The sequence below is a fragment of the Polyodon spathula genome, chromosome 2, assembly GCF_017654505.1.
Source record: "Polyodon spathula isolate WHYD16114869_AA chromosome 2, ASM1765450v1, whole genome shotgun sequence".
Lineage (NCBI taxonomy): Eukaryota > Metazoa > Chordata > Actinopteri > Acipenseriformes > Polyodontidae > Polyodon > Polyodon spathula.
This window is the reverse complement of record NC_054535.1, coordinates 92,362,227-92,389,366: the sequence shown is the minus strand read 5'-3', so window position 1 is coordinate 92,389,366 and position 27,140 is coordinate 92,362,227. Positions and strand designations below refer to the sequence as shown.

The 27,140-nt window shown below is 38.1% G+C and overlaps 1 protein-coding gene and 1 pseudogene across 2 annotated transcripts in view; both read right to left on the bottom strand.

Annotated features, from left to right (window-relative positions):
• LOC121303821 (zinc finger and BTB domain-containing protein 7C-like) overlaps positions 1-13,361 on the bottom strand; it is a 68,243-nt gene extending 54,882 nt beyond the window's left edge. The window contains exon 1 of one of the 2 annotated variants that reach the window (XM_041234646.1): positions 13,291-13,361. The gene's annotated coding sequence lies outside the window, so the exon portion shown is untranslated. Of the gene's footprint in view, positions 1-9,515; positions 9,617-13,290 lie in introns of those variants that run through there. The other variant, XM_041234637.1, reaches the window with a different exon arrangement.
• A 6,640-nt stretch (positions 13,362-20,001) lies between these two features.
• LOC121327175 lies at positions 20,002-21,955 on the bottom strand (annotated as a pseudogene).
• Positions 21,956-27,140: the final 5,185 nt, after the last annotated feature.

Sequence of the window (27,140 nt, the reverse complement as noted above, 5' to 3'; positions counted from 1 at the left end):
AATCTTGTGGTATATTTATGCAAGTCTTTGTTCAGTCCAAAAGGAAAATGTGGTTGAGGATACCAACATAAATAGCCCCCGTACAAGCAGTAGATGAAACACCACTCATAGCAAATTAAAACGTGAAGCACAAATGCTGGTGTGAGTAACATTTCTTTCATATTAAATTGCATATCATACAATCCACACTTTTTTTTCACTGCATATTCAGCACTTGAGGGGGAAGATAATACAAAAACTGCCACTACTTGGGCCAACAGCCTTACTCATAAATAAAGTAATTCCGAGATCGGTACTCTACAAAATGCAAAGGCAGAGACATCTAAATCCAGTAGTATGCTTGACAGAAAAAAGAAGCTAGTGGCCTAATTACTGGAACACAGTGACACATTTAGAAAAGAAGCTAACCAAAATGGCAGAGGAAAAAGGGAGTGATGCCTTGGAAACATATGACTGGACTGGATCTTCAAATTCTGACCACAGAGCAAGGGTGCAGCTATTTTGGAATCTAGCACCCTCATTATTTGTCATGGATGTAGCTTCTGTACAGTGTCCTACAGTTTTTTAATTGATATTGAGATGTACGGCTGTGGTATAGGTTTTCTATTTCAGAATTAAAAAAAAAAAAAAAAAAAAAAATCATCATAAATTGCTGTATCACACTGAAATGCATATCTAAGGTAAGAGTTGGTCAAAGCCATTATTACTGTGCTAAACTGCATGTGTTGCCACGGTTATTTTACAGACTTTACAATGCTTCTATTAATGTTTAATCATACCTAGCCCTGTTGCCTCAAGCTTAACTATTTTTTTTGTTCAACTAGGGATGATAACTTATTTTTGATGTGTTGGTTACTGATAACATGAATGTGTACTTGTTTTCACACTTTATAACTTTTTTATTCTGATGTAAATTTTTCAGTATCCAAAGATTTTGTTAAAATGTATCTTGTGAATCTTCTACAGAGTACTGTAGCAGTGACTCGGTAAACTAATTTAAACAAAAGCTTTGAACTTTAACATGAATAAAAGATTATGTATCAGTTAATAAAATGATTCATAAGGGAGTTCCTATTTTATTTAACGCCCTAGGAAAATATCTTATCTTTAAAAGATTGATCTATTTCTGATGGTTAAGTTAATGGAAAGCCACCAAAATGGTGGTATCTGTCTTTTTTTTAAAGAAAGAAACATTCACTAAAACCCCAAACTAAAAATAAAACACATTCTGTGGTCATACCAGACAAATCTGGTACTGTCATTTCCGTTTTACTGTTTTAAAATATAAATGTCAATATTTGCTGTGTGCCATAAACTAGCCACAAGCAACATTTTGAGCTTCAAGCATCTGTAGCATCTTTGCTGAAGCTGAATTTAAACTAAACCGGTTCTTCCAATTTCTATTTCCCACAGTTTGTCGAACTGCTTCTCAGACATGCGCCACAATATTGAATACTCTCACGTTCCAAAAAACTACAGTTTGAGTGCTTGTGGTGGTTGATTGTGTTTAATCTATACTGGGTTGGCCTATCATTGAGAAACAGCTATAGACAAAAGTTTTGTATCACCCTGTAGCATTAACACATTCTGCTTCTTACAGTCGAATGAAACCTGCTGAATAACACTGTGTAACAATTTTTTTTTTTTGTTCCTGGGTAGTAAGTGTTATTTCCTAATTGCTTATGCCTCAAAAGTAAAGAAAATGGCTATTAGTCCCCACAAACTTTGCTTTTGTGACCAGGACAGTGATATTTCAAAATATCACTATTTCCAATGGGAAAACGGGCAAATGCATGTCTTTTCGTTCACATAAAGTCAGAAAAAAACAACATATGAATCCAAATTAACATGTATTTATACTAAAGTAATACAAAAATGACTAAAAAAGATTTAGAAGTTTGGAACTTCTCATTTGTTAACACGTTCTTGAAAGGTGACAATGGGAAGTCTGTGCAAATACATCTAAATACTCATAAACCCATGAACACAACACCCTGTTCTGGAAAGCCAGGGAACAGGGGGGTTTGCATTAGTAACTTTATTTCAGGGGAGACTGTCAAATATTGCGTGTTAATCGATTTTCAAGATGGCCTGAGTCAAATTTAAAATGAATATCCTGCACTCAGACAGTCTTCAGAGTAATGGAGTGCTTGTTATAAAACAACTATACAATGTGGCACAATTGACACTGGGCAGACTGGAAGAGACAGGAGTATGATACAGTAGGACTGCTTCTTCCACCCCCTGAGAGTGTTCTTAAGGATTACTCAAATATGGGGAAGCTCCTGTCAAATTTTCCTCAGTTGCAAATGTTATTTTGTCAATTAATCATTTGTATGGGAGTGTACCAAAATGTTTCTTTTTTTTTGGGGGGGGGGGGGGGGGGGGGGGGGGGGGGGGGGTTCAAATTCACGCAGCTTGGTACACATATCCAGAAAAGACTGACACTCCATCAAATATTAACATTTGCACTTACTGCGCAGTCCCAAAAAATTTAACTATATTAAGATGAAATATGTCTAATGTATGAAATGTTTTCTATTACAGTTCAACATGGGTGCTGATTTAGTCAAGACTCCACCATAGCTGTTTTGCAGGGCATTGAGAGTGCTGTATATGATATAAGCAATTTCTTTGTGCCTTGAGGTTGAATCAACATTTGCTGTCCCAATCTTTGTTGGAGAGTAGTATACTGTGAAAATGATAAACATCTGTGTGTTTTTTAATGAAGCAGGTCAAGAGAAATGTAGGGTGATTGAATTTCCTGTGGTTTAAGAGCAGCAGGTTATATCAAAGATTAAACACATTCTGGTGGATTCCCCCTGAGATCTCTTTGATATCTGCTGCAACAAAACGCAGAACATGTACCTTGCAGTTTCAAGCAAGCTCCTACCCAGGGTACTGAAAGTGCCGGTAGCATGAAACACATACTGTAACACCCACTAAACATTCCTCTACATGTCTCTATACCAAACTTCATTGGGGACACAACGGTAACGGGACCCGATGAGCCCACAGTACAACACACCCACTAGTTAAATTCCACTTTACTGAAAACCAAATTAAAAATCAACATTGGCTGTGCATCACTTTCCATTATTCAGTTGTACTAAACATAGTTGTGATTCAAGATGTGTATATTATATCACCATTATATGCTAGTACTTTTTTTTTTTTTTATGTAATGCACTTTAAAAGAGGAACTTGGGTGTGAAATATCATGACTAACCTTTGAGCACATCTGGTATAACACAGTGCAACCATTAAACCACCCCCTGCAACACTCCTTCTACAGAGTGCAACAATTAAACCACCCCCTGAACACTCCCTCTACAGAGTGCAACCATTAAAGCACCCCCTGCAACACTCCCTCTAGTGGATGTAAGAAAAATCACGTAGAACTGATGTGGTATTTCTTGCATCCACTCGGATCAAGAGCATTGCAGGAGTGAATCATAACATGCTGGAGTACCAGCTGTACTCAGAGATTAGACCTGATTCTGGGAGCTCTATTGAAACCATAGGGTGACCTTCAAACTTTTGAAAATGCACCAGGATGTCTCAAACAAAAAATTATATAAAACAAATCTAAATAACCTAAAATATGTATTAGTTAATGTAACTTGGTAAATCAAATGAATTGTATTCAAATAAATACTTATTTCATTAGGAATGTCTGATGCAATGTTTATGACCAGATTTTTGTTTGTATTGATATTGAATTGTGCTGTTCCCAGGAAATGAAAAGGTGAATTTGTAGTTTCATATATTATAACCTGTACAGCTATAAATAAGATTTGAATTAACACCTATTAAGAATTAAATAACAATGCTTAAACTAATACTAAAATGACTCAGTTTTCAAAGTACAAAACTAGCAAGAATAACAGTAACAGGAAGGAGTACTTGCCTTTTTTGCATTTCATAAGGACCCAAAACCATTTTCCAATGAGCAAACAAGAAGTGTGTAAAACAGTGAATCACAGCAGTTTCTTTAAAAGTCATCAATGGTTTTCTTTCTTTTAGGAAAAACTGAAATATTCAGACTTGCATAGCTCTGGTTGCAAAGATGACAATAATTTTACTGTTAAATGACCCACATACATATTTCCTCTGTAATGGTTACAAATGTCACAGACATTATCATTATTTGAATACATGGAGAGGTAAAGTAGCCTGGTTTGTAAGATGTAGTTTTAAATAATTTCTTAAAAATGTCAATGCTCTTTGAATAATTTGCAGTCAATCATTCCCCAAGAAAGCTATAATTTTGTTGCCTTATTTTCCTAGACCACATGGGCATAAAAAGAAATGAACACATGCTACAATCTGGGTACTTCAATACTTTTTAACAAGGTATGAAAAATAGTTGTTAGTTTAATAAATGACAGTAACCCATTAAGAGAGATTCTAATCCAGATCATCGTAGTGACAGGATATTTGGAGGAGGCATTTTTCGGGACCTCATCGCACACTTTTCTGCACGTAAACAGTTCATATTAACATCCCTTAATAATTTTAATGTAGTAACATGAATCAAAAGTTATGATAAAAGCTTACCTGACCGACTCTGACTGCTCTCAGCAGGGATAACCGCAGCTGCATACTGTACTTAGTCTTCGTGTTCAGGTTTGTTGATGAAAGGTGCTGGTGCTAGTACTCACAGGTATACGGTAACACTTGGCCTGGGTACCCTAACCTAAACCTTTTGTTAAAAAAATTTAATCTAAAGACGTGAAAAGCTGAAGCTGAAAGTTTGAGTAAAAAGAATAAAAGACTGGGGTCTGTCACGTTTGTGTTCATTTATTCTTTGAAGACCTAATAAAAGATAAAAAAACAAATTATGCTAAACTGACTAAAACAGCCTAACACCAAAGTATCAAAAGAAAAGAAAATGTAAGTTGTGGTCCCGAACCATTATGAAACTGTAGAAGAAGAGAGAGGGATACTGCGGACAAATATCTGGAAGATGCTTTAAATTAAACACTTCTGCGAAATTAATAAAAAATAAAAACTGAAATTGTTTGGTTGGATAAATGTCGACCCCCCTTCTAATAGCAATCCTAAATTAGCTCAGGTGTAATCAATCGCCTTCAAAATCACACACCAAGTTAAGTGGCCTCCACCTGTGTTAAACTGTAGTGATTCACATGATTTCAGGATAAATTCAGCAGTTTCTGTAGGTTCCCTCTGCTGGGTAGTGCATTTCAAAGCAAAGACTCAACCATGAGCACCAAGGCGCTTTCAAAAGAACTCCGGGACAAAGTTGTTGAAAGGCACAGATCAGGAGATGGGTATAAAAAATATCAAAGGCCTTGAAGTACGGTCAAGACAATTATTAAGAAGTGGAAGGTGTATGGCACCACCAAGACCCTGCCTAGATCAGGCCGTCCCTCCAAACTGGATGACCAAGCAAGAAGGAGACTGATCAGAGAGGCTACAAAGAGGCCAATGGCAACTTTGCAAGAGCTACAGGCTTTTATAGCCAAGACTGGTCAAAGTGTGCATTTGACAACAATTTTCCCAAGGACTCCACAAATCTGGCCTGAATGGTAGGGTGGCAAGAAGGAAGCCATTACTCAAGAAAGCCCACCTTGAATCCCGTCTGAAGTATACAAAAAACACTCAGGAGATTCTGTAGCCATGTGGCAAAAAGTTTTGTGGCCTGACGAAACTAAAATGGAACTTTTGGCATAAATGCAAAGCGTTATGTTTGGCGCAAAAACAACACAGCGCATCACCCAAAGAACACCATCCCTACTGTGAAGCATGGTGGTGGCAGCATCATGTTATGGGGATGTTTCTCATTGGCAGGGACTAGGGCACACAGGATAGAAGGGAAAATGAATGGAGCAAGTACAGAGAAGTCCTTGAGGATAACCTGCTGCCTTCTACAAGAAAGCTGTAACTGGGACGGAAGTTCACTTTTCAGCATGACAACAACCGAAAGCTCACAGCCAAAGCTACACTGGAGTTGCTAAGGAACAAAAAGGGAAATGTCCATGAGTGGCCCAGTCACAGCCCCGACCTAAATCCAATCAAAAATTTGTGGTATGACTTGGATATTGCTGTCCATCAATGCTGCCCAAGGAACTTGACAGAGCTGAACAGTTTTGTAAAGAAGAATGGTAAAATATTGCCAAATCTAGGTGTGCAAAGTTGGTAGAGACCTATCCCAACAGATGTAATTGCTGCCAAAGGTGCTTCCACCAACTATTAACTCAGGGGGGTGGAGACTTATCTAATTATAATCTTTTAGTTTTGTATTTTTAATATATCATTTTTTTTCCAATAAAAACTTTTTTTTCCCCTTAAGTGTGGAGTATGGTGTGTAGATAAGTGGAAAAAAATCATCATTTAATTGCATGAAACTCTGGGGCACTGAAACAACAAAATGTGAAAAAAGTTTAAGGGGGTGTAGAATTTCTATAGGCACTGTACATCCCCATTTGAACAAGTCAGCTTACTGAACTAATTTTTGCAGTAGCAAGAACAAAGGGCATTTTTGACATAATTTTCCAAAAATGATTTTCCATTCTGACAGCTTTCTCTGCAGTATTCCCAACCCCTTCCCCTGCTTGCACAGCATTGTGCCAGTGAACACCAATCACACACCATCTACAGCAATCCTGCACTTCTTTTTGGTTTCTGCTTGTTTACTGACATTCAGAAACTGACATTTCTCACTAACATTAGGGGAGGTACAACCTCATCAGTGCACGACAAGCTGAGATGCACTCTACCACATTTCTGGAGCTGATTAACGGAGAATCAGAAGTCCCTTCAGGCCAGGCTTCAGACATTCTCCAGAGGTATTCTCATATTGCCACAGTTTATGATATCCCCGATGCAGCACAAAAATGAATTAAAAAATAAAGATATAAAAAAGTAAACTGAATGGATCAACTACTAAAGCTATCAAACCTTAACTTTATTTTCAGCAAGAGAGGAATTATCTGGTTGATTCTGTCTCCTAGCACTGTGACGGGGTGCATCAGCAAGGAGACTCAGAGAGGACAAACGCTGCAGTGAAGTGCTTACAACAGCACCATTCCTTCACCGTCCTAACTAACATCTGTGATCACCCTATTTATATATTGGTGGCTGGAGCCTTAGTTAATCATTTAATCACTGTGACAGAAATAGAATGATCTTTGGTGGTAAATCTCCCTCCCGACCTGTGAGGGTGCTAAGTAATGGGAACAGGGTGCCCTGGACTGTTTGGCCTGACAATTAATTCCCAGTGTTAAAAGGAAGTCAGTCATCTAGAAAGGGGGCAGCGTTTCGATGCGCTAACTCATCGACCCGGAATGGAAATGGCTGCAATTGTTTACCAAGGGGTCATGTGTGACGGTACAAAAGGGGACGAAGCGACGTGATCTGTTCCATTTTCTATGGTTACGGAAACGACCCGGATGTGTTTGTGTATTGTGCGTGTACTATTGACTGTGTTTATTATTTGTGAATGCAACCTGTTTATTTATTCCAGTGCATTACACATTGTTGTGTATTTGCCTGGAATTATTGTTTGGTCACCAGACCAGGATTATAATGTTCATTGTGGATTACAATTGTCTGTTTCCTAATTACACACTGCATCACTCCTGGACCTGTACACTGCAACCACTTTGCCACAATCACTTACTTAATTCATGGCTCCAGACACATCCCCACATGTTTTTGCAGGGAGGAATTTAACCCCACCCTTGCCACCTAATACACTCCCCCCCCCCACCACATATACACACACACACACACACACACACATGCACTGGCTTTCACCCTGCCACACCACCCACACTGTCCCTGGCTCACACAGCTGCTCTCACTTAGGTAACTCGCAGCTACCAGTGGTTTACACTTTTTCTTTTTCCAGTTTTCAATATCTGTTCCAGCATGCAGAAAAGGGCACAGACGGCCATGGCTGAGGTTGAATCAAAAGCTGGTTTTCACAAGCCAGCCACTGTCACACAACAAGGTTTATTCCCAATACAATAGTATTCTGTGTTGGCTGAGAATATTGCATCACCTTTTTCTTTACTCTATTAATAATAAGTTATGCTACCTTCTAAATTGAAAACAACGGCAACAGTTGGTAATGGTAAATCATAATGTAGCTGCCTTAGTAAATGTAATAAATGGAAAAATCATGTTAAAAGAAAAGTTAATGCCACTAATTGCTTCAGTATGTCCCTTGGACTTCACTGCTTGGCGCTGCTTTGGTATGGAAGTAAAATGGGTTTAGATAGTCTCAGGTAGCCAGGTCCCATGTCATACCCAAATATAAGTTTAATGAAGATTACTTGGTACATTGTAACTGTGCAGTCCTGTGCAGGTGATCGATATTTTGTTGTAACAGAAATAGGTTCAGAATGACAGAATGTATTCATGGTCACTACTGAAATATACCCTTGTTTTTGTTTTACATTTCAAGTAACTTCACAATATTACTGCATCTAATTTACAAGGGAAATTTCTTCTGTAACATGTGGGCTATTGACTCATCCTTTAACGAGGGCCAATACCGGTGTTACTGAGAAAGAAAGGAAACTGCCCACCCTTTTAAAAAATATCTTCTACAGAACATTTCGAACAATAGTGGCCCAGAACTCGACACCCTAGATGTGCCAACGGCAGGTTATTTCCTGTTCTTCCTGTGAGTGAACACAGGAAGCTCATTTTTATGTGCTCCACGTGAACTGAATCCGTTTCAACCCTACTCCCTGTCCCTAATCTTTGATTAGTTCCTAAATTAATACAGCCATTTATTAACAAAACTCCCCCACTTAAAAGTCCCCCAAAACTCCAACGCACCTTTGCAACTGTTTCATCTTGCCCGTTCTCATATCTCTGTGCACTATCCTCGACATGGGAAAAAGAAAAAAAAAACGTGAAAGTGGAACTCTGACCTTATATGAATGCAGACCAGTTGCCCTTCTCAGAATATCAGACCTCTGCCTTATAAGTGGTACTAGCCCACGTTGCTTTTTTGAAATTTACTGTACAGAATTCAATGCTAGAACTCCCCCAGGTGGGTTGTTATTAGGCAGGGTTGAGTGCTTAGTGAAGATGAGAGGTAGATGTTGCAAGACATGCTTCTTGCCGTACCAGTAATGTGCTGTATTTCTAATTGCTGCAGCATAATCTGAACACAGAATTAAGTGGCAGGAGGACAGTGGTACTGAACTTGTTCTACTGCCAAAGATGCCATCTTAAGGCGTACCAGGCATTTATTTAACCAAATTTAAAACATAATAATTTAAAGCTAAAAAAATAGAATTTTCTTCCTACACAAACATGATAGTTTACAACATTTAACCGCATTAGCTGTATTCACAGGGGATGTGAGGAACAGTTCTCACACTTAAACCTTTTCACTAAAACCAGGAAACAACAGTACGTTATAGGAAGTGTTAGGTGTCTATGCTGTAACTAGTAGAACAGGCAGGATACACAGCCTTAAAAGGGATACTGCCCCATTACTGTACAAAAGAGAAAGCTAAGAGAGTGCTCACCTCAGTGCAGACCTGAATTCAGAAACATCCACTCCTTCAGGCATTCAGTCCATTAATTGACACGTAGGCAAATGACGTTCAACGGCCACTGACTCAAAACATGGTTATTTAGTGGTTGAGATGCAAAACTTCATCTAACAAAGTATTAGGGTGGAGCTAGGCTTAGCTTTAAAATGTACTGAGAGCTTCATCCTTAAAGCTATATATCTCTTTCTATTCTGTGTGCAAGATTGGGGAGGGGTTCTGACTATCTGATACAAACACGAGTAAAATCTCAGGCATGATGGTTATGTACAGTGTGATCCGGGCATGATCCTAGATCATTTAACCTGACCATAACTGCTCAGATACAGTAGTTAAGTAGTTTTTTTTTTTAGGAAGTATCTTTAAAGAATAATCTGTGGAAGTCTTGCAGAATCTCTACTCGCGTATATCTATCCGAGTGTCTATTTAGGATTGCATTTGCTCTGATGTTAGTCTCAAAAGGAGAGGCCAAGAGTGAACTACTACCAGAGGAAGTGTCAGTGTGGGGAGGTTTACAGTGTTCAGGTTTAAATAAATAAACCCCACACCCCATTTCTATACACACTCATTTTGGAGATGACATCAAAGGGGTGGTACTGTATACACACCCAATGTGATGTAAGAATTGTTATGACTTGTTCAAATCTAAATACTAAACCTGTAAAGTTTAGGGTTTTTTTGTTTTGCTTTTGTTTTGTTTTGGGTTTTTTTTTTTTTTTTTGAGGTGTGCAAAATAAATCTATTTTACATTTTTGGTTCAGTCAGCAGACCTTTTTCAAAGCACTGTAATAAAATATGCTCATTTACTTCAATAGGGTGCTATTTAACAAAAGCATGTGGGTAAGTACAAGGCTTTGTAATAGGCTTTGTCTTCTTAAAAATTAATCTGTTTTGTGGAGGAACCGAAGACAATATGCATGCCACTCATCACAGGTAAAGTAACACTGGACTCTGTCTTCGATTTGAACGGCACATTCATTTTATTTTTAAATGGTTACCAAAAGCCTAAGTAATTACCCATAGGGGAAAAGTGTGACAACAGTCACCTCAACCGCTTTGCTCATCTAACAGGTCTGTTAAAGTGTCAGATCTGTAAAACCAGATTTTCTTTTCCAACCTCATAATGCACCACCCTTTTAATAATTTGCCTACTAGATGAAAGATATGGGCAGAGTCACTTCAATGTTTTACTTAAACTGTAGGACTGTCACACTAATATTAGTCCCAATGATTACTCCTGGTAAAACAGAGGAAGATTTTTTTTTTTTTTTTTGTGATGGAAGCTTTCCATCAGAAATTGAAGTGTATATGTATTAGCAAATGGTTCTAAATTTTGAAATTGGTAAAAAAAAAAAAAAAAAAAAATACATTTTAAAAAATGGTATTTCCAAAGCTAAATCCTTTAACAGTCAAATGTGTTTGCTTTATACTTTTTATTGATTGTGCTCATAGAATGTACTGAACCATCACTATCCTCTTGCAATAGGACCAGCTGGATGGCAAAACAGTGCTAGTAGTACCTCAAAAGTAATTGGAATCAAAAAATAACTATTGACCATGCCCAAAGAGTTGAAAAGGAAAGTTTTGAGTGAGGAAAAGAAGGGTTCAATTCTGGCTTTACCGGCAGAGGGATACAGTGAGCGTCGGGTTGCTTCCATCCTTAAAATTTCAAAGACGGTGGTTCATAAGAACAAGGTCAAGCAGCACACATTGGGGACAACAAAGCCACAGACCAGCAGAGGGCAAAAACGACTCACCACTGACTGGGATGACCGCCAAATCATTCAAATGTCACTCAGCAACCATAGGATGACATCAAGTGACCTACAAAAAGAATGACAAACGGCAGCTGGGGTGAAGTGCACAGCGAGGACGGTTCGAAACAGGCTCCTAGGGGCAGGGCTGAAGTCTTGCAAAGCTAGAAAAAAGCCCTTCATCAGTGAGAAGAGCCAGGCTGAGGTTTGCAAAAGACCATAAGGATTGGACCGTAGAGGACTGGAGTAAGGTCATCTTCTCTGATGAGTCCAATTTTCAGGTTTGCCCAACACCTGGTCATCTAATGGTTAGACAGAGACCTGGAGAGGCCTACAAGCCACAGTGTCTCACACCCACTGTGAAATGTGGTGGAGGATCGGTGATGATCTGGGGGTGCTTCAGCAAGGCTGGAATCAGGCAGATTTGTCTTTGTGAAGGACGCATGAATCAAGCCAAGTACAAGGTTGTCCTGGAAGAACACTTGCTTCTTTCTGCTCTGACAATGTTCCCCAACTCTGAGGATTGGTTTTTCCAGCAGGACAATGCTGTATGCCACACAGCCAGGTCAATCAAGGTGTGGATGGAGGATCACCAGATCAAGACCCTGTCATGACCAGCCCAGTCTCCAGACCTGAACCCCGTTGAAAACCTCTGGAATGTGATCAAGAGGAAGATGGATGGTCACAAGCCATCAAACAAAGCTGAGATCTTTAATTTTTGCGCCAGGAGTGGCATAAAGTCACACAACATCAATGTGAAAGACTGGTGGAGCGCATGCCAAGACACATGAAAGCTGTGATTGAACATCAGGGTTATTCCACCAAATATTGATTTCTGAACTCTTCCTAAGTTAAAACATTAGTATTGTGTTGTTTAAAAATGAATATGAACTTATTTTCTTTGCATTATTCGAGGTCTGACAACACTGTATCTTTTTTGTTATTTTGACCAGTTGTCATTTTCTGCAAATAAATGCTCTAAATGACAATATTTTTATTTGGAATTTGGGAGAAATGTTGTCAGTAGTTTATAGAATAAAACAAAAATGTTCATTTTGCCCAAACACATACCTATAAATAGTAAAACCAGAGAAACTGATAATTTTGCAGTGGTCTCTTAATTTTTTCCAGAGCTGTATGTGTACCACTCACTAAACCACCACTTTGTAACTGTGCCCCAACAAGTCCTTCTATTACCTCTCATCACTTACAACATCTAACAACCATTTCTCTTTCCAGAACAAAATGGTGCCAATTAAACTATGGAGAAAATGGCTTTCTGAACTTCCCCCAAACAGTACCATTGATAACTTTAGGAAATTATTCTCTTCTCCTTCATGCATATATGCAAAATAATATATTATTATGAAAACTAATTCTTTACTCAGAAGGGAAGCTACTGTTTTCGAATGAATATTTTTACTTTTTTAAATGGACCTATGTATAATACACAAAAGTACAAATATTCCTTTAATGAATTATTTCACAACCCATAATGTTATACAATGTTCAAAGCTATATATACCACAAGTTATGGTAAACAGTTCTATTATAGCTGTCCTGGTAACATGAATAACTTTACACCATATATCTTCATACATTCATGCAGATAAAACAAGCCTCTTAGGAGTCAGTCATACAGTTTGTTTTGATGCATTTTAGCACTAATTAGGACTTTTAATCAGGGGCCTTTTGGAATGCAGTAATCCACTCCATTCAAGTTGTTACAACATGCTGGCTTCCTACCAGTACAGGGAATAAAAACTTTTATTTGAGGGGATGCGTGTTGGAAAGAAGCAAACCACATAAGAAACTAGAGGTTTTTCACAGTACTGTGAAAATGTTCATTTTAATTGTTTAATTCTAGCTGGGACCCCTCATACTGAGGGAGAAAGGGGTAGGAACTCGGCATGCCCTTGTTCACTGTTATCACTAAACAATACACACTATAATCTTGCACTACATTATGTATAGCTGTATACTAGATATATACTTACAGCTGAGGAACTACTTCGGCCAGGCTTCTGTGGACACCAATTACAGGTTGTGTTGTTTGCCTAAAAACAAATATAAATGTTACTATAATATTTTGCAGTTGGTAAGTATTTGTTAAAACCCATTGGTTTTTAAACTCTGTGGCTTTGGAAGGTAATGCAAGAATGCAAGAAGTCAATAAGTCCGTTTCCATATCACAAGTATTCATAATCATATCAGAAATAATCCGAACGCTCTGTATACATGCATGCAGAATTCTCTTACTCCTTTCATAGTCTGCGTTTACATGTTTACATGGTTAACGGAATATTCCTTTTATGCCATTAATGCATGCGTACCTTGCTGCCCACTGCAAACCATTGTAGTTGTACTGATTGTAGTAGAATAGTTTGTGTTTATTGTGATAAGCTGGCAGTGTGGGCATATTTATTTCTATTATTTGTTTTTTCAGATATGGAATCTGATATTTTGAGATTGTTGCAGATGCTTGTGGGTCTTAATTCGGTGCAACGTGTTCACACAGACATGCACGAGTTGCCCTTGTTTAGCCAAGCACATAATCAACAGAGCCTACAGTAAACAAATGACAAATGTACAATAGAATAATAACCATAGTAAATAAAGAAAACATATACTGTGCGTGTGCGTGTGCGTGTGCGTGTGTGTGTGCGTATATATATTGTAAGGTGGCAGGGGGAGGGTCAGATTCCTCCCTGTCTAAAAACTTGTGAAAATGCACGTCTTGTTTGATTTAATTGCTTTTGTATAATTTGTTTGATTAATTGTATTTGTTAATTGTTTAATTATCACCTGCACCTGGCAATTATTAAAAACTAGAGCCAGGTGCAGGATATAGAGCCCGACTGGAAGTTGTAAGGTCTGTTTAAAACCTGTTTGGTTTTATAAAAGTTAGTGTCTTGTTTTCACGTTATATGTCAGGTAAACAGCTTAGCAGTCCTGCGTCTTAGTCAGGGACCTGCATATGTTTAGTGAGTGCTCCGAGGGAGCTAGGTGTTTGTTTGTTTGATTTATATTTGAATAAAAGTTTGCCAAAGCGCTTTAAAAATCAAAGTTTTTATCTCTGGGTCACATTTTTAAAGGGGCACGAACCCAAATATACGGCCAGATTAAATCTTCTATATATATATATATATATATATATATATATATATATATATATATATATATATATATATATATATATATATTATATATATATATATGCATAGTTGCTTTTTCAATCCGCATTTGTTATCGAGAGCTGTAATTTTATATAAATAAATTAAATGTATGTGGTTTTTAAATTTAGATACCGTTATATATTTGCAGATCTAGAATGTATTGATCTATTTTGTACTCAAATTGTAAGAGCATTTTATACTGTATCTATACTGTCCCCCAGTACCTACTGGTGAGCAGCACTTTAGACATTTTGAAAAACAAATAGATAGATAATATGTGTGTGATAGCTAATACATTGTAATGTGGTGACATGCTGAAAGAATTAGTTTCCTTCAGTCAGCTGGTTAGGATAATTCTTCTTCAAACCCGACGTCACCACGCCGGTGCAAAAGTGCACCCCTTACACAATAAATACATTTTCCTTTCTGTTCTGTAATTTCTGCTACTTCCTAGTTATATACAGCGCTATACTTAATAAAACATTTAATTCAACCCCTAGTTTTTATAAATGTATTGTCAATTTTGTAATGTGAATAAACACACCTACAGCAAAAGTAGAGATGTGGGGAAAAGCTTTCAAAGAGGACAATGTACAACATGTGCTTGTTTCTTCTAGTTTTAAAGATTTTTTTCCATCATCTCCCCTTACATCGCATGATGTGCACGTTAAAGCAGGCTGCTGCACTCATGGGATGCACACAAAGGGCGATTACCCAGTATGGCATGCATAAGGTAGAAGTAAGGAAAAATTGATAGCTTCACCCCACTTTTGTTCTGTGTGGGGTTTTTTTGCGCTTTATAGTACTGTGCTTTAAAATATTACATCGATGATGAACTTGACCCACAGTTCTCTCAAATCCCCCTTTATGATTATTTCCGCCATCCTTTTAAACACTTCTGCACATCTGTTTCTTGTCATTAAGCTGTTTTAAGACTTTAAAACCCTTAACAAAAGTGATGTCTCCCTATCAGACCAAAAGTAGCTGTGTTTTCTCGCACATGCAGTCATGTTTACTGCTGTCAGTGTTTGTTATTGTGAGGGTCTGTGTGGGTTACTCTTCACAGTCGGAATATGCTGTTATGTTCCACTAGTATTCTGCATATTAGTGGAATATATCACCTCCAATATTACGAATATGTGAAATATTCCTCTTCATATTCCAAATGTGCTGTTTACATGGTGGAATATATATTTGGATTATTCAGCATTCCGAACACTAGTGAAATATTACTGTCCATGTAAACGCATTAACTGACAACAGTAACACACTGACCTGTTTAGATTACTATATTAGATGGCTCTTTTGTTTAAAGATTCAAGTCTAGGACATAAACCAATGTGGTCATCATAATTAGCAAGTTGGGCCTCCTCCTTCAGCTCCTGTATAGCTGATTAGACAAGTATGTGAATAAGTTGTACATGAAAGAATGGAACAACATCTTGAACTTAAATAGCACCTTTCACAGCCGTCTCAGAGGTTTACACAGCAAACTCCTAATAGGCTTATTCAATAAAAACACAAATCTAAAAATGCTATGTTTTTAAAACGGGAATGTGACAGGACGGAAACCCTGCTGATGTAAATAGGTGTACGTTTCCAATCCAATCGCAGGTGTGGCCATTCACTAATTAGGTAACCAGTGCTAATTGTATTCTTTTGTTTAACCTTTTATTTTGGCCCTCGGATCATTTGTTTGTTTCTGTTTTTGGTAATAAACGTGTGCATTTAGCGCTTCACTGCAGCTTCCCTGTTTCTGAGTTTCTCTCTTGTCAGCAACATCTTGGGTCGCAGGGCTACCCTACCATAGCGGACCTTTAGCCTAGATTTGAAAAAGTCCACTGAAACAAGAGTCGCTAACAGAGACAGAAAGTGTGTTCTAGTCTAGCAGCATAGAAACTGCAATCCCTATCTTGAGAGTTCAGAGGGATCAGGTAATTCAGAGGACCAGACCAAGTACAGTTTATAAGAGAACAGCAATATCTTGAAATCAATTTGGAGGCTAACTGGCAACCAATGCAAGGATATGCAAAGTCTGGTGTTACAGTATGTGTTCTGTTTTTAGTCCTGTTCAAAATCCTGATGGCAATACATTCTGCAGCCTGGCTGTGGCCTGTACCGAGGCACCCCGGGATAAAATTGAAAGTTCATAATCCTAAAACAAAGACAGGGTGTAGTAGTACAGGCTGAGATTACCTGTTCTGGAGAATTTTAACTTCTGTTATGCAAATGGACAGGACAAGATTACAAGATAGTCCTACTGTATAACTGTATAAAAGGGAGGAGACATCTGTTGTGTGGGAAGAAGGGAGTTTGAGGAGTCTCTAATTCTTGCTGGTAACATCTTGGCCCGTGACACTATCCTGTCGCGCCTGCCATGGCTTTGTTACCGCTGCTTCTGACAACACTCATATTCCTGTTCATCCTGAACACATGACAAAAGCTACTGTATGTGTGCTAGATCTAATCTCAAGCTTTGTAAAGTGTGTGCATTTCCCTATTCAGAGACTGGCATTACAATTGGCTTTGAGTGAAGCTGTTATACTGACCATTCCATCACCATGAAAAGGGGGGGGGGGGGGGGTTGAATTTAAATAATAGGATAGAACAGTTTGCTTGTGTGTGGGTATATTTCATAATCATTTCTACTCTAGCTGACAAACAAATAAACAGTATTAAACAGCTTATCTTGCCTGTTGTCTCATTTGGGAAACCACTTACATTGTTTTACATCACTTTTAAACACATTGCCAACAAGCAAATGTAATTTTAAATGAGTTAATAAAAGTTGATCCCAGACCTAACTTGGCTCTGTTTTAAGTCACAGGCAAAAGGAATGAATTGATTACAGCACTGTATCACTCAAACACAGCAGAGAAATTACAAAAAATAAATATCAACATATCCAAGTTTTGAGAAAAGAACAACATTAAAGAGAACTCTGTCAGTATCCTGAGTAACACAACACTAAGTGGGAGTCTTTCCATACCTGTATCTGAACATCTTCCATGTCCATGGGCCTGTGTCAGAGTTTACAGACCCAGAAATTATGATTTCATAAATGCTTATGTTGTCCAATTATAGTTGTGTACTAACTAGAGCAGTACATGAAAATAATGTCACAGCAATGGCAGATGGCATAACTTCTGATCATTTAAAACCAACTGTTGATTGACAGAGAAAAATCACATTGTGGTATTCAACACAATAACCCAGACACTGAATGCAGCTCATGAGAAAGCTGTCTTGAAGAATCCCAGGGTGTCAGCTTCAACAACATTACTGGGGAGCTGGTTCCAGACCCTCACAATTCTCTATGTAAAAAAGTGCCTCCTATTTTCTGTTCTGAATGCCCCTTTGTATAATCTCCATTTGTAACCCCTGGTTTCTTTTTTCAGGTCGAAAAAGTCCCTAGGGTTGACAATACCTCAATAATAATAATGTCAATACATTTTAGAATTTTGAATGCTTAAATCAGGTCGCCGCATAGTCTTCTTTGTTCAAGACTGAATAGATTCAATTCTTTTAGCCTTTCTGCATATGACATGCCCTTTAAACCCGGAATATTCTGGTCGCTCTTTTTTGCACTCTTTCTAGAGCAGCAATATCCTTTTTGCAGTGAGGTGAACAAAACTGAACACAGTATTCAAGATGAGGTCTTACTAATGCATTGTACAGTTTTAACATTACTTCCCTTGATTTAAATTCAACACTTTTCACAATGTATCCCGAGTAGGGATGGGACGGTATAAAATATGCATGGTATGATAACCGTTAAAAAAAATACTGTGGTAACCTTAATATCACAGTATACAATACATCACCCAAGTTATTAAATAGAGGCTTAAAAAAGAAGAAAGACTAATGTAACTCAGTTAAATTACTGTAATTCACAAAAACAAAACCAACAAATCACACTTCCTTTCATGGAATGATTTAAACATTTGATATTTCGTATTTTACTATGCCAATAACTTGGTACGTTTCTTTTTTTATAAAGACAATCAGAATAAATAAATAAATAAATAACACTAAAGTTGTACACTCTCAATGTTATACTACAACAGTATTGATATCTATTATATGTTCAAAATGACATGGTGCTGTAGTTTGTTAAAACATTTTAACATATAAAATAAAATAAATAAATAAATACTTTGTTTAGCTGATGGTAAATAGATGTATTGCTTAAAGACAAACATGTACCACGGGTTATTATTTAAGAGCAGAGATTAGTTGTTTATTTTTTCAACTGGATAAAGAAAATATGTACAGCAACAAAAAAAGTATTTTAATACTAAAACTTCTTATTCGATTTACAGCTACATGTCACGACATTGCACAAGTAAGCTTCCAATGATTATTGCACATGCGGAGTTTGTAAAAAAAGATTTCTTCACTTACCTAAAAAAATTGGAATACTGTTATAACTTGTTTAAACAAAACTACGTTGATAATAAGTAGGCTATCCTGCTGCAGTCTGTGCTAGTTTTGTTAGAGACATTGGTCGTGTTCTTATAGCGCAGATTTCCACAGTTCTGCACAGTGCTGCACAGAATCACGGAGATGCGCTGTAGACGTCACTCAACACGCACAGAAATCTGTTCAGATTCTGCACAGCCCAGCGCAGCTTTGAAATGTTACCCTACGGGAGGCTGGCTGCGGCTGTGAACCAAAGGGACGATGCAAAGATCACGAGTGACCTGCTAATCGTAATACAAATAACCATTACATTATACAATAAAGCCGTGAACAGCCTTGTCAACATTATACTAAATAACTAAATAAATAATTTAAACAAACATAATGTACTAAACACGTGATAAGTGACCCATATCGTTTTACAATAGTTAATGTTAATAAATTACATTAAACTGATTGTTGATAATCCAGACAAATGTAAATATAGCAGGCAGAAAATGTGAGCTCTGCTGCAAGGTTTGGAGAAAGCATTTCTCTAAAAAAAACTGCATGCGACGTCAGAAAGACAGCAGTCAAGAGCAGCCGGCGCAGCAAGCTCTCTGCAGCAATTGAAATGTGTATTCTGTGTCGTTTGCTTCAAACCCATTAGCAAAATACAGTACCAGTTCACAAAAAGATCTTCCTCAAATGCTTTGCTGAGGCTGCAAGTACTATCGCTTGATTTAGAAGAAGCGTGTTTGCAGTTGAAGAAATGCGTTAACCGTTGTATAAAGGAATTACCATAATTGCGGTGTAGAATAAAAGGAATGGTATTAACCCTTTGCAGTCTATTTATCCTGCAGCTATCAGGCTGGTTAGGTCCAATTGTTTGTGAGCAAAATTTAATTTCAGACCACTTGCTGTTCAAATTGAAATAAAGTGACTTTATTTGCTTAAAACAAGTAACAAAGCAGACCAAAGGGTACCTTATACACAGACAACAGTACCAACATTTTGAACAAACATGTTTTTTGTTATATATATCAGGCGAACATTGGGGAAAAAAAGGAACAAAATGTCACAAAATTGCTTGATTAGAATAACCAGACAGATATAAAACTTTTTTACAAATCAATTCCACACTACTACAAACAAAAAAACAAACAAAAAATGAACTAAAAACTATTTTTCATCAATGTTATAACTATTTGCACCAGGCGAGGTTTGCAAACAAAAAAGGCATTTACACTGACAGAAATTTGTGTCCATGGTATGGTATCTTTCAAAACAGTCACCTGGGTGTAACCCTGGCTACCTTGAGCAGGTTTTGCAGAACCATACAGTCTCTCTCCTCCCCCCTTTTGTCTTTCTGTCACTGCACACTGCACAGTCTTTGGTGATCTTTGATTCATTTTTGGAAATTAAATTTGGCTTTCCATTCAGCCTTTCTTCTCTGTCTGTTGATGACGGGCGATCGCGTTTTCTTGGGCCAGGGTTGCGCACATCTCCCACCAGGTGTATCAGTAAGGCTTTCCTGAAGGTTTCATGACGAACAGGTAGCTGTCCTGATTCCACCTTCATCAAATTGAACAGGATAGCACTGTTCACAATTGCTACTTCCAGCAGCCAAAAGAACATCTTCCTCCACCACTTCAGAGACTTTCCTCTGAAAGCATAGCTGGCACAGTAGTGATCTGCCCTGTCCACTGCACCCATCCTGCTGGTGTAATCACAGATAACTGAAGGCTTGTCCAGCTCTTCAACTGCTCCTCTCTTGATGGTGCGCTGTACCTTCTCACAGTCACTGCCATGTAATGTGCTCATCATGAGCACTAGTCTTTTGTCTTTCCATCTGTGACAAAGAGTGAATGAATCTGGATCTCCCTCTCGACCTGTGAGAGCACTGCACAGCAGGAATTACGTGCCCTGTACTGAATGGTTTGGCAGTTCATTCCGGGGGGAGTCGGAAGCTGGCCATTCAGGAAAGGGACAATGTCACGGTACCAGGAGTCATCGCCCTAGTACGGTGAGGGAAGTTTCATTCATGAATTGGAGGAGATGTGATTGAACTAGCTGTCGGAGGGGGCGGGGCTATGGGTACTTTAGGGGACGTGACGTTGTGATCAGTTCCTTTGTTGTGGTTGATGGGAGGAAACGAGGACTGTGTTTTAACAGATGGAGCTAAGTGGGTGTTTGTTTTTCAACCATGTGTGTTTTCTGTCACCAGACTGATCGAGCACAGAGCTGGGAGCTGCAGCCTTGGGGCCAGCGATTCACTTGAACTTCACTGCACTTGTACTTAGCCGACATCACCGCATCTACACCAAGAGCACTGTCCGAAGACGTGTCTGTTTGTGTTTTCTTTATTATTATTTCGGGAATGTAAACGCTTGTTTTTGCGATGGCGATACCCATTGTTAGGTAGAGCCAACTTTATTACTTCTGAATGGTGAAAGTGGTTGGAGGAATTAAACCGTGAACCATGAACTTTGTGTCTGTCCTTGCACAGCAAACCACACGTTCACACCATCCTAGCACCATGACCTGTTGTCCTTGCTGAATGAGACTGTCTCTTTTTTTGTTTTTGTTTGAGGCCTTGCTTCACTGGTACTGGCAATCCTCTTCTGTTGGCCATTACCCTTCCAGTAAGGTGGATTTTTATTTTTAGCAGTTCCATGGCCAGATCATAACCTGTGTAAAATCTGACTGTAAACAAATGAAAGCCATGTCCATTTGTTGTCTGCAGCAATGTTTCACACAGGTGAAAAACAATTCTTGATGAAAATGGTCAGGTCTCAACAGGGAGTATGTTGTTGGTCTACCAAAGTAAGGAACAATGGCAGAGACATAACCAGTTTCACAGCCAGCTAAAACAAACACATGCATCCCCCATTTGGTAGGCTTCTGAGGATTGTAGTACTTGAAGGTAATCCTTCCTTTGAAACCAACGGTGCTCTCATCAATGCAAATGTCACTGCTAACAAAAACAGCCTGAGGCAACTGGGTGGGGGGGAGGGCAAAGGTGTAGCATCCAAAAGATCTGCAAGAAACGTGATCTCTTGAATAAAGCTTTGAAAAACTGCATTCTTTTGGCCCATTCCTCTGAGAAAATATTCTTTTATGTCCGTTTTTACATTCAGTCCCATATTTAACAGAACATCAAAAAATACCTTCACCTCTGGTAACGTAACAGGCTTCCAGGAGTTCCAAATAGAATTATGACGCAGCGGTCCTGTTAGTTTTACACTCATATGTCTATTGGTTTCATTTACAATTTCAGTAAACAAAGCGTTCATCAGAAAAAGTTGAAAAAACTTCAGTGCAGTCCTCAAAGTAGTACTCCCTTGATATCCCTTATTTACCACAGTAAATGGGAGTTTTGTGAAAGCATCTGCACTTACCGATGCGCGTCCATTCGACCTCCTTCTGCGCGTCTGGTTCGTGGTCACTTTCCTCAGATTCCTCATATTCCTCAGTAAGTGAAATATGCATTTCCTTGTCACTAGACTGATTAAAATCATCATCCAGACCTGCTTTCGTCTGTACTTTCTGCCTCATCCGTCATCTGTGCAAGTTCTTCAGGCTGCCTTGACTTTCTCTGCCTTCTCTGCGCCAATTCTCACTCTGTGCGATTAGGGAACACCTCGTCTCAGCTTTTTTTTGGCTTAATGCAATGTGTTAGATCATGGTTTTCGGCAATGTCGGACAGAGTCCGACAATGGACCGGAAAGGGATTTTCGCGAATAGGACCAGGTCCGAAATAAGACCACAAAGGGTTAATACCGTAATGTACCTAAACCACAATAAACCGAAAAAAATCGGTATACCATCCCTATATCCGAGCATCTTGTTATAGCTTCCCCACATTGTCTAGATTAAGACATTTCTGAGTCAACATAAACTCCAAGGTCTTTTTCATAGATTCCTTCTTCAATTTCAGTATCTCCCATGTGATATTTATAACGCACACTTGTATTGCCTGCATGCAGTACCTTACACTTTTTTCTATTAAATGTTATTTGCCATGTGTCCATGCATGTGCCCAGTTCTGAATCTTGTCTAGATCATTCTGAATGACCTTTGCCACTGCAACAGTGTTTGCAACAGTGTTTGTTAACAAGTTTGCTTACTATACCAGAATCTAAGTCATTAGTGTAGATTAGGAATAGCAGAGGACCTAATACTGATCCCTGTGGTACTCCACTAGTTACCTCGCTCCATTTTGAGCTTTGTCCTTGAATCAGTTGTTTCTGTTTTCTACATATTAACCATTCTCTAATCCATTTCCTTGAATTCCTGCTGCATTCAGTTTGAGAATTCATCTTTTATGCAGGACTTTGTCAAAAGCTTTCTGGAAATCTAAATAAACCATGTCATATGCTTGGCAATTATCCATTATCGATGTTGTATCCTCAATAAATCAAGCAGGTTTGACACGATCTCCCTTTCCTAAAACCATGTTGACTGTCTCCAAAGATACTGTTACCATATAGGTAATTTTCCTTTTTGGATCTTATTACAATTTCCATAAGTTTACATATAATAGAAGTCAGGCTTATTGGTCTGTAGTTACCTGGCCTGGTTTTGTTTCCCTTTTTGTGGATCGGTATTACGTTTGCAATTCTCCAGTCTGTCAGTACAACCCCTGTGTCAAGATACTGTTGCATGATCTTCATTAGTGATTTGTAAATAACTTCTTTCATTTCTTTTAGTACTATTAGGAGGATCTCATCCGGCCCATGGGATTTGTTTATTTTAAGAGCTCCTAGTCCCTTTAACACTTCTGCCTCGATTATGCTAGTTATTGAAGTTATTTAAAACTAGACATGTGGAGCATGTTGTCCGTATCTTCCTTTGTAAAAACTTGTGAAAAGTAATCATTTAATATATTTGCTATCTTAGGCATTTAACCTCCTCTTTGAATGTTCTCTTGTTGTTGTAACATTGGAAAAACATTTTGGAATTGGTTTTAGCCCCATTAGCAATGTTCATTTCTATCTCTCTCTTGGCCTTTCTAACTTCCTTTTTGACTTGTGTTTGCACCTCTTGTGTACTTTGTTTTTGGTCCCTTTTTAACGCTCTGTAAAGTGCCTTTTTTCGCTGAATTTTTTTTTTTTTAATTGATCTATTAAACCATTTTGGCAATTTTGTTTTAGATTTATCTACTTTTGGGATGTAATTGTTTTGCACCTCTAGTACTACATTTAAAAAGAAAAACAACCATCTTTTTTCTGTGGATGTTTTCTCTATTTTACTCTAATCTACTTCTGTTAGACTGTGTTTCATATCTTCAGTTTGCCTTTCTAAAATTGTAATCTTTAGCTTTAGTCATTACTTTTGGGGTTTTAAAAATCATTTCAAATGAGAGCATGTTGTGGTCTGAGTTTGCCAGTGGTTCTTTAACATCTATTTTAGTTATTCTGTCTTTGTTATTTGAAAAGACTAAATCAAGGCTCTAGTCTGTGCCTTGACAAATTGTGTTAGGAAACAGTCATTTGTCATTTCCACCATTTCAATTTCGTCCATCGTGCTCCCCACCAGGTTTTTCCATTTTATATGGCGGAAGTTGAAATCCATTAGTTTGGCTTAACAGATTATTTTGCTTGGCGTCTGAATTTGGCAGTCTATAGCATGCTCCTATTATTATGCCCTTTGAAATTTTGTCCATTATTCTGACCCATATTGATTCAGCGTTGTTTTCTTCGTCCAAATTTAACACCTGGGCTTCAAGACTGTTTCGTATGTATAGCGCTACACCTCTGCCTCTTCTGTCATGTCTGTCTTTCCTATAAAGTGCACACCCACAAATATTATATTCGTCTCCACCACCACCCTCAAGACAGAAAGAGGGCAGACAGAAAGATACGTTATTGTGAGCGAGTGAAACTTAGCAGGAGAAAAGAACTGGCAATCAGAGTGCATGCAGATGACCATGAGTGGCAACAGCAGTGAGAGCTGGTGTTTGATGGAAATACTGAACAGGCCGTTCTGCCGTGGTTATCACCAAGAAGGAATCTGTTCAAACAGCTAAATTCGTGTCCGCTACAATCAGCTTTTTTTGAGACTGTAATCACAATGGGTATGAGATTCTGCAGATAATTAAAAAAAAAAAGAAAATAGTTCTTTCTCAGCTGCATAAGTTAAATGTCAGTCAAATGTTACGTTGTTAACATGCTTTCTAAAATTCAAATGTCTGGAAATTCAAACTCTCTTATCTAACACTTTCCACTCTGGGCTTTGCCCCACTTACACCTCTCATAAGAGTGCAGTTGCTGTGATATTTCAGTGTATAAAACAGCAGTTAGACGTTTGTATGTAGCCCCCCTCTAACCATCAATTACAATTTTTGATGTGTCAAACAAAGAGCCTTCACAGACAGATTTGTACAGCTCTTTGAGGTGGTGAAACTGTAACCAGCAGATCTTACTTCTAAAGAGCACCCTGTTGTAGCTGCAGTGGTTTCCATGTAGGAAACAGTTGTGGTAATTTGTGGTATACAAGCTGCACTGTTTTACAGATTTTTTTCTTTTATACTCTTGTGGTAGGGCAGGAGTTTATATTGTATATATTGTAAATAGCTGTGCGGCGTGTCAGCAACTACTGCTCTGTGTCTGACTCCTTATTTTTCACTGATGACCCACGCCGGTAACATCCCTATAGACACATTTGTATTGAATAAAACAGCTTTATAACAAATCTGACCCCTGACCTCTTTTTTTGTAATATAATAGTGCAGATTAAACAGAGTGGATTGTTGGGGAGAAAAAAAAAGAAATTACAAAAAGTCAACCAGTTGCATATAGGTGTGAGTGGGTTACCAAAGATTTCAGTATTATCATTTATGTATAACTGTTTATACGAACTGCAAAAACTGGATTTAGGTTTTTTTGTACTTTCTTGTACTGTGCCTTTACATCCCATGTAGTATTTCATATGGTAATATGTTTTTATGCCACCGTAGGCAGTGTAGCCTAGTAGTTTGAGCTAAGAATTGAGATTCTGGATTAGAATCTCAGCTAATCTTGTTCACACTTGTATCGGAACGATACTGGTAAAATTTGTTTCGGTTTAGGATATATCGATTTGGTACCACTTTCTGAGCTTATATATAATAATTTTACAAACCTTTCGATCGGAACAATATTTTTTATACGCAATATAAACACGCGAAGAACTGCATAACATTTCACAACAGATAAGTTTAATATGGAAATCAGTGTTATTTCTCCTTCGTTAAAGTGAAAGATCTGAGTCTTAGTCATTCACGCAAGCCTTTCATGTCTCACAGACCACCAGGTCTTGCACAAAGTGACGAAACCAGGAAGCGTCAGGTTGTGTCAGGGTCTTTTCTTTTGTCATTTCCATATTCAGTATTACGTTTGTGTATTTCATTTTTGTATTCAATATTGTGGCAGTGTGTTAGTCTGCCTAACAAAATGAAAAAAGGACTTGCGAACCACTATGTGTGAGCTAAGAACGACTGAATCACTTGGCAGTTCTGCACGTTCAAAAGAATCTTGCTGATTCATTACTGTGTACCTTATTATTGTATTTTGAGTTACTCTGTCAATGCTGCTGCTTTAAAAACCACTCTATCAGAGTTATTGTTTATACACGATCAGACTGCAAGTGACTTGAATCTGCCTGCTCTTCCAGAAATTAAAACCGGTTTAATTTAAAAGCATGTTTGTGTGCTCATAGACAGCGGCCACAGCAGCAACACAGAAAACTTTCAGTTTACCTGGAAACTGCTCAGGGCCTTACATAAGAAGCAGAGCAGAGGTTTTTGTTTTAATATTCTAAATTGTATGAAAATAAAACACAATTAAATCCAATCTCTGTCTTCTTGTTATTATTATTAAATGTTAGTCTTCTGGTATAAATAGAATAAATGACAAATCCCCATTGAATATGGAAAATACACCACAAAGTGCAGAAGGATCAAATAACCCACTTAACTTTGCTTTTGTGGGTGACAGATCCATCCACTTTGTTGGATAAATATGGCCTTTGTATGGTAAATAACAAAATTAAATAAAAGGTTTAAACAAACAAACACAAAATAAAAGGGCACAAGGGACAAACAAACAAACAAACGATAAACAAGTATCGTGCTGGCATTGTATCCAGCACCTCTAGCAATTGTTTACTTTTTTTTTGTTTCTCCTCTCTCTCTCTCTCGTTCTCCATTTACAAACGCTCCATGAGAGCAGAGAGTGGCAAGTTTTTATATTCGTGACCGAGGGATTAACTAAGTATCAACTATTCAA